Here is an 18,249-nt window from a genome sequence, read left to right as displayed (position 1 = left end):
TCTCTCTCTCTCTCTCTCACACACACACACACACACACACACACACACACACACACACACACACACACTCGGGAATATTTTGACCAATTTGCTACCCCCAAATGGAGGAGGGGAGACTGGAGAGCCAGTTCAGTGGTTACGAGATCTAGTGACTGTTCTTCCAGAGTTTGGATTCCCAGCGTTTACGTTGGCTGCTCACAACCCTTAATAATTCCAGCTCTAGGGAAATCCAATGCCTTCCGTGGGCATCTGCGCTCACACGCGCGCGCGCGCGCACACACACACATTTTAGGAAGTGAGTGGGTTGGGACTGAGAGGTGTTATCTCGCTGAGATGCTGTCATGCTGAGAAAGCCTGGAGAAGTGGGGTCCCAGGCAAGCTTACCGATGGCCCCGTGTAAACAGTGCGCGCTGGTTCTGCATACCAGTGATCCCAGTACACTGGAGGCTGAGGTGAATTTGAAGCTAGCTTGGGTTAGAGAGTTAGATGTTATGTGTTTGCCTAGCTCCAAACCAAACAGTCCAGGCTATAAACCAAAGAGACTTCACCAATCAGAAAGGACTAACTAGGTGATTTCCAGTTAGGTAGATTCCATTCTGAAAAATCAAATATAACTTTTTGTTTTGTTTTGTATGATCACTTTATAGATTTTTCTCTTGCCCTTCCCTGCAAAGTGCAAAATTCCCTTCATTTTCCCACAATTATAAATGAGTGATCAAAGAAATTTTAATTAAAACCTTAACGAAAAAAAAAAAGAAACCTTAACGAACACAAGTTTATCTTTAACAGTCCGAGGCTGACTGGATACGCACACATTGCTATTTTGAGATATAATGTTGAATTTTATCTCTGTGTTTTATGAGGCCTTGGATACACATATCCTACAGCCCTGCAGTGAGTGGTTTGGGTAGTATCTACTTTAAAAATAAAAAATTTCAGTTGTGATAAGGAAATTAAAATGGAATAAATGGCCAACTTTCAGAAAACAGTATGTTTACATGTCAGAGCCAGGCCTCTGGCTTGGCCAGCACAGATGGATTTCAGGAAGTGTGATCTATGTTAAGAATTTTATAACCATTTGGGCGTGGTGGCACACACCTTTAATCCCAGCATTTGGGAGGCAGAGGCAGGTAGATTTCTGAGTTCAAGGCCAGCCTGGTCTACAGAGTGAGTTCCAGGAAAGCCAGGGCTACACAGAGAAACCCTGTCTCAAAAAAAAAAAAAAAAGAAAGAAAGAAAGAAAGAAAAAAGAAATACACAGGCATACACACACACACACACACACACACACACACACACACTCCTTCCTATTGTAGACTTATATTTGTATGTTAGCGGTGGGTGGTGTGAACCATCATGGGTGCCTATAGTCCAAGAAAGAGGATGGGATGTCTCAGATCACACTCTTTCATCACTGAGCCTCCGTGGAGGAGGAATAGAATGTCAGGCCAAAGAAATACTTTTGCGTGGGGAAATTTCTTCTCAGGACAGAGAAGTGTAGCAAATGAAGGGAGACCATGTCGCTCTTGATGGGGTCTCTTGTCTGGTTTTACCACCACAGAGGATTTGCCTTCAGTTTCTGCGGTACAGATCAAATAAAAACACACAAAACTAATAACTAAGAAAATGGATGATAAAGTTTCTTATACAACTAAGGACTAACCAGTGGCATCTGTGGGTTCCATGGTGTAATGGTTAGCACTCTGGACTCTGAATCCAGCGATCCGAGTTCAAATCTCGGTGGGACCTCTCTATTTACCTTGAGTAAAAGGGGCACTTTTCTTTCACTTTGTTCCTGACTTATAAAAGGTTTAAGTTCACGTGCCTTTCCCAGGCTTCCTTTGTCTTCAAGTGAGCTAGAGCTGCGTGGCCCCCAGGTCAGTCTCTGATTTAGCGGATGTTAGTTGACACGGAGACCTTCCCTTAGTGCCTGCTGTCTGGTGCAGGGCATCAGGCTACAATGCAGCTAAACCTCGACAATATTGGACTTTGGTTCACCGTTTTGCATTCAGATAGTGTCGGAATTTCCACAACAGTGGACTCAGCTCCACGTATGGGATTCAAGCATGGTCTGGCTTTTGCGGCTTCAAGCCTGGGAGGGCGGTGTTGCTTGGCAGCGCGTTGGCAGAAGGGGAAACTCCGCCTTCCGCTGGTGGGTCCGTAAAAGCTTGGATGGAAAAGCGGGACACTGGATAAGGACAGTTAACGATTGCATGAGCAGGATGAAATGTGAAATGAGAATCAGAACCGAAGGAATGCAGGCAGCTTGGCTCCAGAAAACAGACTCAAAAGCACTGGGACAGAAACTAAAGATTGTAAAAATCAGCGAGGGGCCTTCTTTGGCAATTTTTAAATATACTGTCCTATCTACTCATCTATAAAGGAGTACTTTCTCGGCACTTTAAAGAAATCTTATGCTCTTAAATGCTTAGGCATCAAGGCAAATCCTGAAAGGCTGGAAATGGCAATGTGAGCTCCGATGGTACCTGCTTATACTTGAGGCAAACTCCCAGTCTGCCTGGGAGGAATTTCACATCATGCACCCCAGTCACTATCACCCTTACTTCGCAGTCTTCCTGTGTCCACTCCTCTTCCCTTGTCCCTCCCTCCCCTGTAAGGCAGTGGGCTGCGCACAGACAGCCTGCTCTCCAGTCGAGCATAGGTCTTGAACCCTGGGAGGCCCGATGGGTGGTGATTTCTACTTACATAGGTCGGAAGGTGTTCGATCATGTTTCCTGGACCCCTGGCTCCTGTCGAAGTTAGCGCCCCCACAGCCCCCGCAGGAGAGGCGTGTGACTATCAGTCATGCAGACAATGTCCCAAGCTCCTGGCATTCTGGCTAGACTCCAGACTATAGTTACCTACAGTTACCTGACTATAGCCAGGTATGTTTTTCCCCACAGTTCCCTGATAGCCCGGCCCACTATAAAAGGAGCTGTTTGGCCCCTCTTCCCTCTCTTTAAGCTTTTGCCTTTCTTACTCTCATCTCTGGCCCTCTTTCTCTCTCTCCCTTCTCCCCTCTCTCCACGTGGCCATGGCTGGCCTCTCTCCCTCTTTCTACCTTCTCGCTTTGCCCATGCCTTTCTACAATAAAACCATAGACTGTCTCTTTATCAAAGCCCAACGATGGGATAGGCTTTCTCCTAGCAAGTGAGCCTCCTTTAACCCCCCCCCCCCCGCCGCCAGAAGGCCTTCCTATGCTGCAGCCACAGACCGGACCGAAGACTCTCGAACTGGTGGGAACCACACAGCCCCTCTCTCTCCCTGCCCTTTCCTCCCAGGGCTGATGAGCTGCCCCTGGGGGCAGCTCCTCTGCCGTATCCAGTGTGAGATGCCAGAGACTGAGAACCTGTTATCTAGGGCTGCCCCTTGTCTATCCCCCAGCAAGCTGATAGTCTGTGGCTTCCCACAGCCAGACACCTACCCAGGGTGGCGTGGAAAGCATGCGGCAGTCCTTCTGTGTCCCTGCCCACCCAGAGCACCGAAACGCTGGCAGGAAGCCATTTTTTTCCAACTCCCTCTTTCCCCCACACCCACTGCCCCACACCACCCTCAAATCTGCTTGGGAATTTATCATTCGCACACATGTCTATTTTAGCTTAGGGAGAGCTAGAATTTATAGGTCTGTGATATATTTCAAAGAGAACTGGGAAAAGGGAAGGCAGAGGCTCTTCTTCCCCTGTTCAGCTGAACACTAATCTGGGCATGCCTGTGAGGAGACTGACAGCAGGAGCTGGCATGTGGTGGTTTGAATATGCTTGGCTCTTAGGGAGTGGCACTGTTAGGAGGCGAGACCTTGTTAGAGGAAGTATGTTACCATGGGGGTGGGCTTTGAGTTCTTCTGTGCTCAAGCTACTCCCAGTGTGACACAGTCTCCTTCGGCTGCATTTAGTCAAGATGTAGAATTCTCAGCCACTTCTCCAGCACCATGTCTGTCAGCATGCTGCCATGCTCCCCACCATGATGAGAATGGACTGAACCTCTGACACTGTCAGCCAGCCCCAATTACATGTTGCCCTTTATAAGAATTGCTGTGGTCATGGAGTCTCTTCACAGCAATGGAACCCAGACTAAGACACTAGGTGGACTGGCTAGTTTTGTGTCAACTTGACACAGCTGGAGTTACCACAGAGAAAGGAACTTTAGTTGGGGAAATGCCTCCACGAGATCCAGCTGTAAGGCATTTTCTCAATTAGTGATCGGGGGGGGGGGGGTCCCCTTGTGGATGGTGCCATCCCTGGGCTGGTAGTCTTGGTTCTATAAGAGAGCAGGCTAAGCAAGTTAGGAGAAGCGAGCCAGTAAAGAACATCCGTCCATGGCTTCTGCATCAGCTCCTGCTTTCTGACCTGCTTGAGTTCCAGTCCTGACTTCCTTGGTGATGAACAGCAGTGTGGACCCTTTCCCCCCACAACTTGCTTCTTGGTCATGATGTTTGTGCAGGACTAGAAACCCTGACTAAGACAGTAGACATGCACAAAAGCAAGAAACATGGCCCATAGTGAGGAGAATAAATAGATCCTGGGCCAGAACTGATACGTTAGAATAAGTTGAGAAAAACCTGAAGCTGTTATATAATTGTTTTACAGGTCCAAAGAGATAGAGCATATAAAATTGGAATGGCCAGAATTAACATTCAGAGCCTAAAATAACATCCAAGATAATAAGTTTACCAGATGGAATTAACAGAGTAAGCTATTAAATGAGGAAAGATTAGGGAACACAAAGCTACAGAAAGCCATTATGAAGTAAAATAATAAAAAATGTTTGCCTGGGCATGAGGGCATATGCCTTTGACCCCAGTGCTTGCAGGCTGGTGGGTCTCTGAGTTCGAGGCCAGCCTGGTGTACAAAGGGAAATTCAACACAGCTAGGGCCACAAAGAATGGCCACAGAGAAACCCTGTCTCAGAAAACCAGAAGAAAAAAGATTGATGAAAGAAAGCGTCAGTAAGCGGTAGAGTGGCTGTAAGAAGCCCAACCAGCAATTGAGGATCCTGAATGGACTGAAGGAGAAGAAAAAAAAAATTTTTTAAGGAACAGTGACTGAAAAATTTCCAGTCGTAATGAGATTAGTCCACCAACCCAAGGATTCAAACGGCCTCGTGTACTAGACACTTGAGGAAAACCGCACCTACGCACAGAGAATTAAACTTCAACAGTAATAATAATGGCACGTACACAAAATACAGAGATTCGCAGTGTGCCTTTAAAGGAGGGGGCGGGGGGCGGGACGGAGCGGGGGAGAAGGAGCATCAAGGAGGAAGAGCCAGCTCTCCTCCACTGCACACTACAATAACCCGTGAAAGCAGCTGCCAGCCAGAGGGAATCCTTAGGCACACTAAGATCTAGGAGCATTGTAAATACCAATGTAAATAAAATGGCAAGCACAGCATCACTATTCCTGTTATTTCCATCCTCTTAAAAAAAAAAATCGCACTTTAAACAAAAATAGTAAAGATGAATTACTTGGCATCTTTAAGGGGAAAAAAATGTGTAATGCAAGTAAGTAGTCATGAACGACAGCACTTGAGGATAGACTACGATAAGTTAAAACTGACTAAACCAGAAATTAACGACTCAATAAGAACAGGGAGAGAATTACAGCTAATAAGCCAACAAAAGAGACAAGATTTTAAAATTTAAACACTAGCGTTGAAAACTTGCTCTCCAGGACTCTACAGAAGCCATTGCACAAGTGACCACAGATGTGTGCACAGAAATGGATGTTATTGTTTGTAATAATGAAACACGTGATCAAAAGTCAGAAGTATATGGGAAAGGGACAGATATTAGTTGAAAAAACACACACACACAAACAAAAAAGGAAGGAAACCTTACCAAATAATAGTTTTGGTCCCATCGGCCATATCCTTAGAACTTTGAGAGTCTGAAAAGAATTTCATTTTGCCTTATTCTATAGAATTTGGTAAAAAGGGAGACAAGATCCAGAAGTTAGGAGTAGAATGAAATACCCTTTGTGAGGCACACGTCCCCGGGTGGGCTCGAACCACCAACCTTTCGGTTAACAGCCGAACGCGCTGACCCATTGCGCCACGGAGACACTTCAAAAAAATGTCTCTCCATCTCTGTAAGAAACAAGTCATCTGCCTCCGGCTTGGCTCCTGGATCCTCCCCCTAGCGCGAGCTGTGCTTCTCTCACCAGGATCGCCGCAACCAGAGGGAAAGCTTGCTCTCCGACCGGGTGCACGAATTAAAAGGAAATCGGAAACCAAAAGTCGCAGGAGTTAGCTCCAGTGGGCCCAAAATTGGACATGACGCTACCAGGGCTCAGATCGGAACTGATGTGACCGTGGGCACACGCTAACACCACCAGGCGTTCCAAACACGAATTCCCTTATCGCTAGTGGCTTTTGTTTTTAAATTTAACATTTACTTAAAAACAAACAAACAAACCGAAAAAACTGCCTTACTGAGGAGCAGTAAACAGTAAATGGCTTTGCTGTTCAGTTAAGGAGCTTCGTTTTTCTCTGGCGTCTTCCTGTTTTTCTTCCCCTCGGAACACAGTTTTCTTCTCTGACCTACTTTCTCCTCCCTTACTTTCGAGACTCTCCCTTAATTCTCTCGCCTTTTCCTAGCTCTCGCTAACCCACCAGCCTCAGCCAAGTTGGGCTGGAGTACGAGGGAGGCCCCATGCCACGGGTGCTGGTCAGGAGAAACCTTGGATTTTCTGTGTGCGTCTCCATAAAGCAGAAAATAGCAACATTAACCGCACCAGCTCTCTGGTTCCGGCTTTTGAATAGAGAACAGTGAGAAGGGCGAGCGCTTGAGGACTGCGGACGCTTTGCTCCCCTTGCTGTCAAAAGGAAGGAATTGAGGGTGACAGAAAAAAAGAAAGAAACATTAAATGGAATCAGCCTTGAAGTGCGGAGTCTAAGAGAAAGTGAAGAGAGACCATGGGAGAAAGCTAACGTGCCCAGCGTAGCTGCCCCTTTTAGGTTGGCTTCAAACGCAGACTCAGCTTTCCCGAGTGCTGGACTTAAAAGAATGACCCATTGCATCCAGACTAGAATGTGACTTTCCTTCTGGTCCCAGCAGCCAGAGCCCGCAGAGAGGAGACCCCCACAGTCTGTGAGTGCCTCAGTTTGGTGCACTGGGTCATGGGCCAGTCTACAGAGGTCATCCTTTGAATAGACACTTGGGACTAAACTCATTCGCACAATGTCGTATCTCCCCTGCCAGTTATATAGGAACGTTGTTGTGGCTGCAGTAAAAGCCTCGTCTATCATCGCATCGACTGAAGATTACGACCTTCCCTCCTACCCAAATGCCATTATAATTCTCAGTTGCTGTGTGAGAGACTGAGGCGACTTTCATATGACGATGCACTGCTCGCGACATTCACACGACGTTGTAGTGTCCAGTCAAGCAGACCTTTTAGCTGACCCTTGGCCCCCAAAGCCCTGCGCCGTTTCATCTGCACACTCCGGATGCTGTCTATGCACTAACAGGGCACCCTTCTTCTAAGCCCACTCTTAGTCCTCTCACCAGTACTAAAATCCACTAGAGACGCGGACTTTCCCTAGTGCCAAAACAGAGGATTTTAATCAGCTCAGGCTGTCATGACAAAATACCAAAGCTTACACTTTAAACAGTTGGAGTGGTTTCTTTTATACCAGCTGTGGTTCCTATTCCCAATAAAGCAGACCTCCCAGAGAGGGGAGGGACCTCTCTTTGGGATTTTCTCCGTCTAAGGACACTGATCTAATCGTGAGGGTGAATCCCTCATGACCCCTTGTAAGTTTCCAAAAACTCCAAAGGCTTTGGGGATCAAGCCTTTCACTCTTGTACTTGGAACACCAAATATCTAGTATCTGAAATTACCATCACAGAGAGAAACTAATAAGAATTTTTCCCCACTGGATAAGAAAAGATTCTTCCTTGTTTCCGCCCGGTTTCGAACCAGGGACCTTTCGCGTGTGAGGCGAACGTGATAACCACTACACTATGGAAACTACCCGGGGAGTTGTCTCTGAGAGATTGTATGAGAATCGTGTACCTGCTATCCCTACCAAGTTCTAACATGAAATCCAAAGGCATTTTAATTTTTAAACGGCACGCCAGTGATCCCTCAGACAAGTGTCTGAGTGGCTCTGTCTTAGAAGTTTGCGTCCATGAGGACGCACAGGCCCAGGGGGTCAGAATCCTGCTCCTAACCCAGGGTTCAAGTTCATGAACTGTGTGTGCATAGGTGTTGTCCTCCGAGGGCCCCCCGGTGCTCTCGGAAGCTACAGGATCCTGAGCATTTGGGTATGTCCCAGATTCTGGGCACTTAAATCCTGCTTCTGGGAAGCGGAAGGCCGCAGCGTGGCTTTTTTTTTTTTTTTTTTTTTTTCTTTTCTCTCTCTCTTTCTTTCCTGGTGCCAGCAACCGTCACTGTTCTTGTCCCTTGAACAAAGCTCGATGTGTCTATTCCACTCAGAAATATAGGGCTCTTCCTCTGCCCCTGCGCTCTACGTTTCCTGTGTTGCTCCCTCTCCAGACTTCGAGTGGCTTGCCCTCACAAACCCTGATTTAGCCTTCAGTGTCTCCAACTCCCGACCCAGAGGGGGTCCCTCGGGTCCTGGCTGCTGTGCAACTCAAAGTCCAGTACTTAATCACCTTACAAGTTAAGATCTTTGGTTTTTTGTTTGTTTGTTTGTTTCTGTTTTTAACCAAATATCAACCCAAGCCAAGCCGAGCTTCCGCAGCGTGGATTGCATTCGTTTGCGGTCCCACCCCCACCCCCACGGCCAGGTCAAGTATAAATCACTGGAGACTCTGGGCATCGCTAACTCAGACTTGGGAACTTCTTAGGTCTTGAGGTACTTTTTCGAACCACGGCTTTAATTTATTCTTTACAATTTTTTTTTTTTTAAAGATTTACTTATATATTTAGTACACTTCAAACACACCAGAAGAGGGCATCAGATCTTATTACAGATGGTTGTGAGCCACCATGTGGTTGCTGGGAATTGAACTCAGGACCTCAGGAGCAGTCAGTGCTCTTAACCATCTCTCCAGTCCCCTGTTCTTTACCATTTTGGAAGCATCTTCTTGTTGTTCTTGTTGTTGTTGTTGCTGCTGCTGCTGTTGCTGTTGTTGTTGTTGCTGCTGCTGCTGCCGCCGTTGCTGCTGCTGCTGCGGTTGTGATTTCCCTGTTCAACTAGTTATGAAGTGCGATTCTTGACCCAGTACAGTTCACCTTATAGCAAATTGCCAGAAGGGTGGAGAGAAGCTGAGTCTGAACCGATCTCAATCAGTCGGTCCATTTCCTCCAATCCTGTTTTCCTTGGGAGAGACCCTGCCTGTCGTCCTCGGTAGCCAGAGACATCCTGGTAGCTTTAAATGGTGAAATGTTGAAAGACTTTTCTCTCCCATCCTTCACAGTCTATCTTCCCACTCCCACACCCATCTAGACCATCAGTCGCGTCTAGATTTTTTTTTTTTTTGGGGGGGGTATAACAAAGACAAGACAAAGGGGGCAGATATCCATTCTGGTACAGAAGCGGGAAGGGCAGTGGGCGCCCAAAACCACAGTCAAGTGCTCTCACTTGCCTCGCCCGCCCTGCAGATTCCACAGAGACTTGGCAAGAGTCCCTGCAGGCTGGAATGGCTGCAGTATGCAGTTCTGCCTCAGACAGGAGCCGCTCGAATGGTGCCCCGTCCAACCTCTGCCTGGTTCTAGACAACAGACCCACAAGATCAAAGGAAACGGGTAACAATAGGACCCGTTTCAGCGACCTCCGGGGTAAATCTAGAGTCTCCAGTGCCTCTTCCAGCCTTTGCTCAAAATTAAGAGTTCACAAAAGGGGACATTGTGTAGACAAAAGCTGATAAGAAATTGAAAGAAAAGGCTCTAAGGAAAACAGCGGTGCCTTCGATTTTCATAGGACCGCAAGAAAAATGAGCGCCCAGGACTGGAAGGGCGCAGGTGCGTCAGCTTGGAGATCAGTTCAGGCTCCCCGTGCCAAGCCTTGCCGCACCTATCCAGGGTGTCTAAGTTCCTTCATCCTTCAGACCCCTTTAAGATGCAAGGGTTCCTGAGGTCTCCAAGGTCTCCCTCCTTCTCACCCTCGTCTCTCCCTGCATCCTTAGTGTCTCTTCTGCATTGTGACCTTGCAGAGGTCAGTTGTGAGATGTGTACCTCACAACGTTAACACCCTCTGCCACTTGTGGACACTCCAGACATAGTAATGTTCTTTGTTAAGGCCACGTGTGTCTGGTTGGTGTGACTTTGAGATAGTTTCTGAAGGCTCTGGTGCACCTATTATTCTGGATACCATTATTTGGGTTTATCATTTAGTCTTAGTTTTCAGGTAATGAATAACATATAACAATGACAAATGCTCTTAAGTGAGATGCTTACATAGTGTTGAGTATCTTTGCTTGAAAAAGGATCGACTTATTTACCTATAAATAAATGTAAATTTGCTTTAAGTTTGTGTGCTATGTAAATTTGCTTTAAGTTTGATGGAAATATAACATTCAATAAATGTGAGTGCCCACCCCCATTCCCACCAGTCTCTGAGGGATCATCTTCCTCTTTGCCATACAGAATGCTTACTAAAAATGGAAGAAGTTGCCAAGAGTACATGTGATACACAGCTCACCTTGTTAACTTAGAGAAAATGCGAGCGAGTTGTGGGATCAGAGGAGACTCTGAATGAGTGAAGTCCTGAGGTTCGGCCTTCCCCTAGTGAAGCTTAGGGAGATAGAGGCCTTCCTCCTCAGGGAATCGAGTGCACATGTTATAGAGGGTGCAGAAAATGTTCATCATAGCGTTTTGCCCCTCACCTCTAGATAGTCACAGCCTAAAGTCAGCTAAACACTCTGTGGTTTTGAGGACAGAAGGTCTACAGAGTGAGTTTCAGGATAGCCAAGGCTACACAGAGAAACCCTGCCTCCAAAAACAAACAAACAAACAAACAAACAAAAACAAAAACAAGTGTGTGACCATCATCTTGCCTGTTATACGAAAGATGTGGGAGAAACTCCCGATTAGTCGTTTCCCTTCTCTAAGATTTGATGTAGCCTGGTCTTCAGGTGAAGCATTTTGTTAATAACAGCTTGCTTGAAAAGAAGGGCAAATGAGGTGACTCAGTAGTTACAAGCACTGACTACCCTTTTGAAGGTTCTGAGTTCAAATCCGCGAAGGAGCCCAAGTGCGCTTTAGGGTCGGGTCCTTCGCAGACCCGGAGCACGGACGCGCGAGGGGCTGGTCACCCGGGGCGTGTGCTAGAGCCTAAAAAAAANAGAGAGAGAGAGAAAGCAAAAGAGAAGAAAAGAGAGCAAGAAAGGAAGAAAAGCAAAAGCCAATGGGCAAAAGAATTGCTTCCTAGCAGCCGTTTCTGTCTTCAAGTAGAAGACTATGAGGGGTGACTGATTTATTAACTTTNAAACTCGTATGCAGTGTAAGCGGTGTGCAGGTCTGTTGCGTGTTAAGCACTGGAACCCAGAAGGAAACGGCTGAAGATTTTGAGAGATACGTTCCTTGCGTGCTCTTTGGCGTTAGGAAATTAAAAACTCCAAGAGGTCAAATCTTTTTCTTACAACCTAATTACCTAAGGTGTCATTTTTCTAAGGCCACTTGACAAACGGCCACTTCTGCAGACTTTTTAAAAGAGAAAGTAAAGATGGAAGGAAGGAAGGAAGAGGGGGAAGTAAGATCCAACTGACGGCCTTCCAGCAGTTAAGTTTGAAAAAGGAGGGGAGAAAAGCCCAGAAGCTAACGAGCTTCCCCCACCTCCTCAAAGGGGAAGGAAAGAAAGCTGCAACGATCTNCTTTTGGTTACCAATATCAGGGGAGCGCGCGAACGCAGCTCCCCCACTACCACAAATTATGCAGTCGAGTTTCCCGCATTTGGGGAAATCGCAGGGGTCAGCACACCCCGGAGTGCAATGGGTGAGCCTCGCCCTGGGAAAACCACCTTCGTGATCATGGTATCTCCCCTGCCAGGTAAGTATGCTTTCCCAGCGCCCCGCCCCGACTCACACACGCCGCCCCTGCACTCTAAACACACGGTCACTGAGCACCGCCCGATCTCCGGCCTCCCCTGTCTCACACGCCGTCTCCGCTCTCCGCTGACATCTGGCGACCCGCGTTCTCTCCCACGCCCCGCGAGAAATCCCTCGCGTTTCCCCGGCGGCGGCGGACGTCGCAGCCCCTGCGCGACCCTCATCTGCATAAACCCCGCCCCGTCAGCCACCCAGGAGTGACAGCGCGTGTGACAGTGACAGTGACTACCTTTCGCCGCCCGGTCCCGGCGCCTGTTGAATTTTCTCGCTTGCGCAGTGCTCGAGCGTTGAAGGACCCGGGACAAGTCACCTTCCACCGTCTCTGACCCCTAACTGGCCGCTCGTGGCCCACCNCCAGGTCCCGACGTCCTTGTGGCCGACTCTTTTGGGTATGGACGAACGGACGCCCGTCTTCTCCAAGTCGGAGCACAGGAGTCGGGCAGCACAAGAGCCAGCGCTACCGCAGGGGNCTCCCTGCGCTGCTCCAACCTGCCTGCCGCGGGTCTCCGCCGCTGTACTTTAAAAAGGCTCTTGATTTATTTACCTGTCGTTTCCTGCGTTCTCGTCTACGGAAACATCACGAAACCGACACTGAGTTGGGACATTGGTTGATGGGGTTACCCAAGTCTGGGTTCCTGGCCCTCCCTGGAGCTCCTCCGGCTCATATACATATACGCAAAATTAATACTCTTTTGTGTGTGTAGTGTATGTGAAGAAGGAGCAGGTGCGTGTGCCGTAGCTTGCGTGTTGAAGTCAGAGGACATTTTGTGGCAGTGGGATCTCCTTCCATGTGGGCTCCATGGATCAAGCGCTCAGTCAGGCTTCATGACAACCGCCCTTTAATGCCACCTCTCTGGCTCAGCTTCTGTCTCTGTTTCTCTGTTTCTCTGTTTCTCCGTCTTTGTCTGTCTGTCTGTCTGTCTGTCTGTCTGTCTGTCTCTCCCTCTTTCTCTCTGAGACAGGGTCTCTCAACATAGCCCCCATTGTGCTGGAGTTCATTATGTAGACTAGGCTGGCCTTGAACTCAGAGAATGTCAGAGATTCTCCTGCCTCTGCCTCCCCAGCGGTGCAATTAAAGATATGAGCCTCCATACCAGGCTTTTGCTTGTTTTGTTTTTGAAGACAAGGTTTCTCTAGGTAGCGCTGACTGTTCTGGAACTCACTCTGTAGACCAGGCTGGTCTCTCTAACTCAAGAGATTCTCTTGCCTCTGCCGGCCTAGTTCTGGGATTAAAGGCGTGGGAGACCACGCCAGGCTCCCAGTGAGCTTGATCCAATTAAGTCCTAGCATTTGCACAGTTAACTAGTAAACAAACGCTGGTGGGATGGTTCATTGGTTATAGAGAGAACCAGTGTTCCATTCCCAGCAAAGACATGCTCCTGACAAATGGATCTGATGCCCTCTTCTGGCATGCCTGTGTACCTGCTGACAGAGCACTTTATTTATTTATTTATTTATTTATTTATTTATTTATTTATTTATTTATAATAAACCATCTAAATAGAACTAGCAATCAGTTAACCAGTAAAGGGCAACTTCACTTAGACAATTTTACTATTGCTTGATGAGATAACCTGTGGAGTGTCTAATACTTTGAGATGTTTTGTTATTTAGGGTAAAAGAGTGAGAGATCTATTACGTTCTACTTTCAGAATAAGCTGGGGCCAAAACAGGTGGCACAGCTGTTAAGAGTGCTTGCTGCTCTTTCAGAGGACCAGAGTTTAGTTCAGTGCCCAGCACTCACACCCACAGCTCCAGAGGACCCAGCACCTTCTGTCCTCTGTAGGAACTAGTAGGCACGTGCACATAACAGACACTCACAAATGAATAGTAAAAATAAATATGAAAAAGAATTATGAACCAGAGTAGAAATTCTAGTACACTAAAAACTGGTGAAATGAAGAATTATGGATAGAGCTGAGTGGAGTGTGGTGGCCCAGGTCTTCCTGGCACTCAAGAGGCAGAGGCATATAAATCTCTGAGTCTGAGGTCAGCCTGGCCCACTACTGCGACCAGCACAGCTTTGGGATCAAAGAAATGACAGACATGCATACAGAAGAGCTGGGATCAGATGGGCAGGGTGCTGGTGGAGACATGCCAGAAGCCTGGAAACTCAGCCCGTTTATTGTACACGGTTGAAGGGGGACTAGCCCACATTAGGTTCTGAAGGGAAGCTAAGCATCCCGGCGCACTCTAATCTCGCCCTCTGAAGTGGAGGCAGGAGGTCTATGGGTTTGAGGTTGCTTGGATTCCAGAGTGAGATGGTCTTTTTTTTTTTTTTTAAGGGTTGAGGGTAGGTAGGGTATGTCTTAGGGTTTTCATTGCCGTGATGAGACATCCTGACCACAGAGACTCTGATAAAAGAAAGCATTTAATTGGGGCTGGCTTACAGTTTCAGAGGTTTAGTCCATGATCATCGTGGCAGGAAGCATGCTAGTGTGCAAGCAGACATGGTGCTGGAGAAGGAGCTGAGAGCTCTACATCTCGATCCACAGGCAGCATAGGAGACTTCAATGTCTGCCCCCACAGTGACACACTTCCTCCAACAAGGCCACACCTACTCCGATGAGACCACTCCCTATGGGCCAAGCATTCAAACACGTGAGACTATGGGGGTCAGACCCATTCAAACCGCCTTGGGGCACTTGTTAAGTACAAAGCTCTGGGTTTTATGCTCAGCATAGCATGAAAGAGAAACTACTTTCTATTTTAGAAATTAGACTGCTACCTAGGCGGCTGTGTCCATGGTCCAGGTGGCTACTGATTCTGGGATCATCAGAAAGTGGTATGATTACTCATGGTAGTTTGAATCTTAAGTGTCTCTCAAAGGCTCTGTGGTAAAAAGTCTTAGTCCCAGGCAGGCATGGTGATATGAGTTCCAGGACAGACAGAGGTACATAGAGAAACCCTACCTCAAAAGACAGTCTTGGTCCTAGTCTCTAGCTTTGGTTTATGGGAGAGGTAAATGGAGATGAGGTCTTATGGTCACTGGATTTCCACCCCTTGGGATGGGAATACTGGGTCTCAACTTCGTTCTTTTCCTCCTCTCTTTTTTGCTTTCATATCATGGGATAAAGTTTTGCTCTGACACGCCTTCCCTCTAAGCAGTGCCTCTACCTCGCTATGAAAAACGTGGAAGCAATAGGTCTACCAGATCATGAACAAACTTTTAAAAGTAAGCTATCTTCACCCAGAAACTAATTTATATTCCTCCAACAAAAACCCTTAAAATTAATGGGTACTTTGAGAGAACTAATTGTATACTAGTAACTAAACCTTCACTCACATTGTAATTAATTATTACACAAATGCTTGTTAATTCTTCGCTCCTTCCATAGCTCCAGAAGCTCTCATTTTATCCTCTGGGGATCCCCGAGGCAGACCTTATATTCACTCACTGCCATATAATGACAGAGTCTCTCTCTTCCCTCCTTCCTGCAGCCCACTTTAAACTATTATAAAGTTATTCAAACACTTGGGAACTTCACTGTACTAACGTAGTATCTAATGGAAGCCAGGGGCACTCTTCTCTCCATGATCACCTTCAGTTAGAGGGCTGTATTGAAGCTAGTGTTCTTAAGGGAGAAGAGTGTGACTGGAGAGTGTTCGTGATATATATATATATATATATATATATATATATATATATATATATATATATAAATCAATATATATATTGACACCTACTGGGCCCCTAGAATTTTTATCCAATATCAGATAAAATGTGAATCACTTTTCTTTCTACACAGTAGAGTCAAATACCAGGAAGTACCAAAACCAAAACATAGCAAATACCTCAGAACAAATCAACTGCCAATCCAAACAGACCCATAGATTGCCTTTAGCTGTCATGTGTCACCTAACAGAGAAAGGAACACTCCTAACCACTACTCAGCAGAAAGAGCATTCCTAGATGTTCATTTCATAAAAATCAAACCAGAAATCCATATGTACACCACTGATGGGAGAAAAAGAATAGGTAGGGATAAGAAGTTATTGTCCAATAACAGCTCTTAGTGTTGAAAACCCACAGGCTGGGGGAGGGGGTGGTGCACACCTTTGATCCCAGCACTCAGGAGGCAGAGACAGGCGAATCTCTGAGTTCGAGGCCAGTCTGGTCTATAGAGTGAGTTCCAGGACAGTCAGGGCTACACACAGAGAAACCTTGACTCAAACAAACAAACAAACAAACAAACAAACAAAAGTAATGAAAATGAACTCAAATAGATAAAGTCAACGGATAAAGGAATGAGTCTGGTGTGGCTGTTTCTGCACAGGGTGTCAAAAGGTGTGGGATTCTATTGACTAACATCTGCCTCAGATAGAGAATTCATATAGAAAAGCACTCCCTCCAATTGAGGGATAACATAAAGACAATATCATAGCCAGCTAGACTGTCTATGTCATCGTATGAAGATTTTTGGTCCAACATGATGCTAGATGTTTTGGCAGAGGTGTATTCAATTAGATTACTTACCTAGGCTGTTTTGTTTTGTTTTGTTTTTGTTTGTTTGTTTGTTTGTTTGTTTGTTTGATACAGGGTTCCTCTACATAGTCCTGGCCATCCTGAACTCACTATGCAGACCAGGCAAGAGTGTATTTTAAATGAGATTAACTTTTACATTGGTAAACGCTAAGTGAAGCAGAGTGTGAGTGGGCTTTATCCAATCAGCTGAAGGGTAATAAAAACAGGCTGACTTCCCAAAGAGGGAGTCAACTGTATTTATTATATAACAAAGTTATAATATAATTATAACATAATTATAATACTACATTACTTGTTACTAGTTCTACTCACTTAAACCAAAATTCTTCTGGGACTCATTTGCTGTGATTCATATCTTTAACTTTTGATTTGCCACAATGATGTGAACCAATATATTAAATTAAAATTGATTGATTAACATGTAGCTAGGTGGAAGTCTGTTCCATCCTTCGGGAAAATGCTGAAGAACAGGGCACATTATACTTATTCTCTCCTGTTACACACAGCAGACAGAGAGGAGGCACAAACATCAGGGGTCAGCAAGTGAGGTTTTTCTCTTTGGGGTAAGATGCTGAGCACATAGCTCTTTAAGAAGTCACTCTGACCAGCCCTGTAGTCCTGGTTGGCCAGGTCACTGGAGAAATGATCACAATTGTACAACATGTCTTGGAGATGTAGCTGATGACCAGACAGGGAGATATCCTTCTCACTTCACAGAAGAACACCCATGCCATTCCTGGATGTATTTCTATAGTTTCTGTAGTTTACCACACTATCGGGAGTATGAAGATTTTTTGATTTAATAAAATAAATTGGTTCCACACTTATGGAAATTTTTTATAAGGTCGGTTGTTTAGAAGCACATATACTACAGTCTCTGTTGCATAATATTTGTAAGCCTAGGGCTCAGACTCTTGGAAAGACTTGTACAACTGGCAGAGTATTTGTAAGAGAATGTCTGCAGTAGCGCTGTGTGTGAGCAAAAGAAGCGTGGCAGACCTGTGCAGACCCGCGTGGCAGACCTGTCGCAGGGAGGGGCGGGGAATCAACCTAGGGCTCAGGAACATTAAGTAAGCCTTTCCTGGTAGCATTATGTAATGGAACAGTTACTAAAGTCAGTGTATCCTGTGGCTAATATAGTACGTATTATTATCCTCACTTTTCAGTTGACAAAACCAAAACAGTATCAGTCTCTGGTCCCCCTGCTCCAGATTATAGCTGGCTTCTCAAATTCCCTAGAACATTATTTTGTTAGGATATGAGACCATAAGAATGACTCGTTGTAGATAAAACTGCCTTTTTGACATACAACAAAAGTCACGTGACGTCCCTGGGTGGGCTTGAACCACCAACCTCTCGGTTAACAGCCGAGCGCGCTAACCGATTGCGCCACAGAGACACAGCAATGTTGGTAACTACATTCCAATGGAGAGTGGGTTATTCAGCTAGCCAGTATCACAGCTATTGCAAAATTCCTGAGTCAGTTCCAGTGCCTTGAAAATCTGGAGTATTTAGAGCGGCGAATACAATTGCTCTTCCCCTTTGATGCTTGTGCTTTGAGTCCATCCTACTGAAACTTGAACTGAACCGCGTTCTTAGCGCTCCCAGGCTCAGAAGCCTCGCGCCGCCCTGTGACAGGTCCGCCACCCGGCTCTGCGCAGGTAGGACCTAAGTCAAGCCAACACCCGGGGAGCCCCAGTAGAACTCATTGAATCAGTACTCTCTCTCTCTCTCTCTCTCTCTCTCTCTC

The 18,249-nt window shown here is 46.3% G+C and overlaps 5 non-coding genes across 5 annotated transcripts; 1 reads left to right on the top strand and 4 right to left on the bottom strand.

The window, feature by feature from the left end:
• Nucleotides 1-1,677: 1,677 nt before the first annotated feature.
• Nucleotides 1,678-1,749, top strand: Trnaq-cug. Its single transcript has one exon. It is a non-coding gene; the product is annotated as a tRNA-Gln (tRNA).
• A 4,236-nt stretch (nucleotides 1,750-5,985) lies between these two features.
• Nucleotides 5,986-6,059, bottom strand: Trnan-guu. The gene has a single exon. It is a non-coding gene; the product is annotated as a tRNA-Asn (tRNA).
• Nucleotides 6,060-7,898: 1,839 nt separating this feature from the next.
• Nucleotides 7,899-7,971, bottom strand: Trnav-cac. The gene has a single exon. It is a non-coding gene; the product is annotated as a tRNA-Val (tRNA).
• Nucleotides 7,972-11,796: 3,825 nt separating this feature from the next.
• LOC115063865 lies at nucleotides 11,797-11,962 on the bottom strand. Its single transcript, XR_003843738.1, has one exon. It is a non-coding gene; the product is annotated as a U1 spliceosomal RNA (small nuclear RNA).
• Nucleotides 11,963-17,824: 5,862 nt separating this feature from the next.
• On the bottom strand, nucleotides 17,825-17,898 carry Trnan-guu. Its single transcript has one exon. It is a non-coding gene; the product is annotated as a tRNA-Asn (tRNA).
• Nucleotides 17,899-18,249: the final 351 nt, after the last annotated feature.

The sequence above is a fragment of the Mus pahari genome, chromosome 4 (assembly GCF_900095145.1).
Source record: "Mus pahari chromosome 4, PAHARI_EIJ_v1.1, whole genome shotgun sequence".
NCBI classification, from domain to species: Eukaryota; Metazoa; Chordata; class Mammalia; order Rodentia; family Muridae; genus Mus; species Mus pahari.
This window is presented reverse-complemented; position numbering and strand designations above follow the sequence as displayed.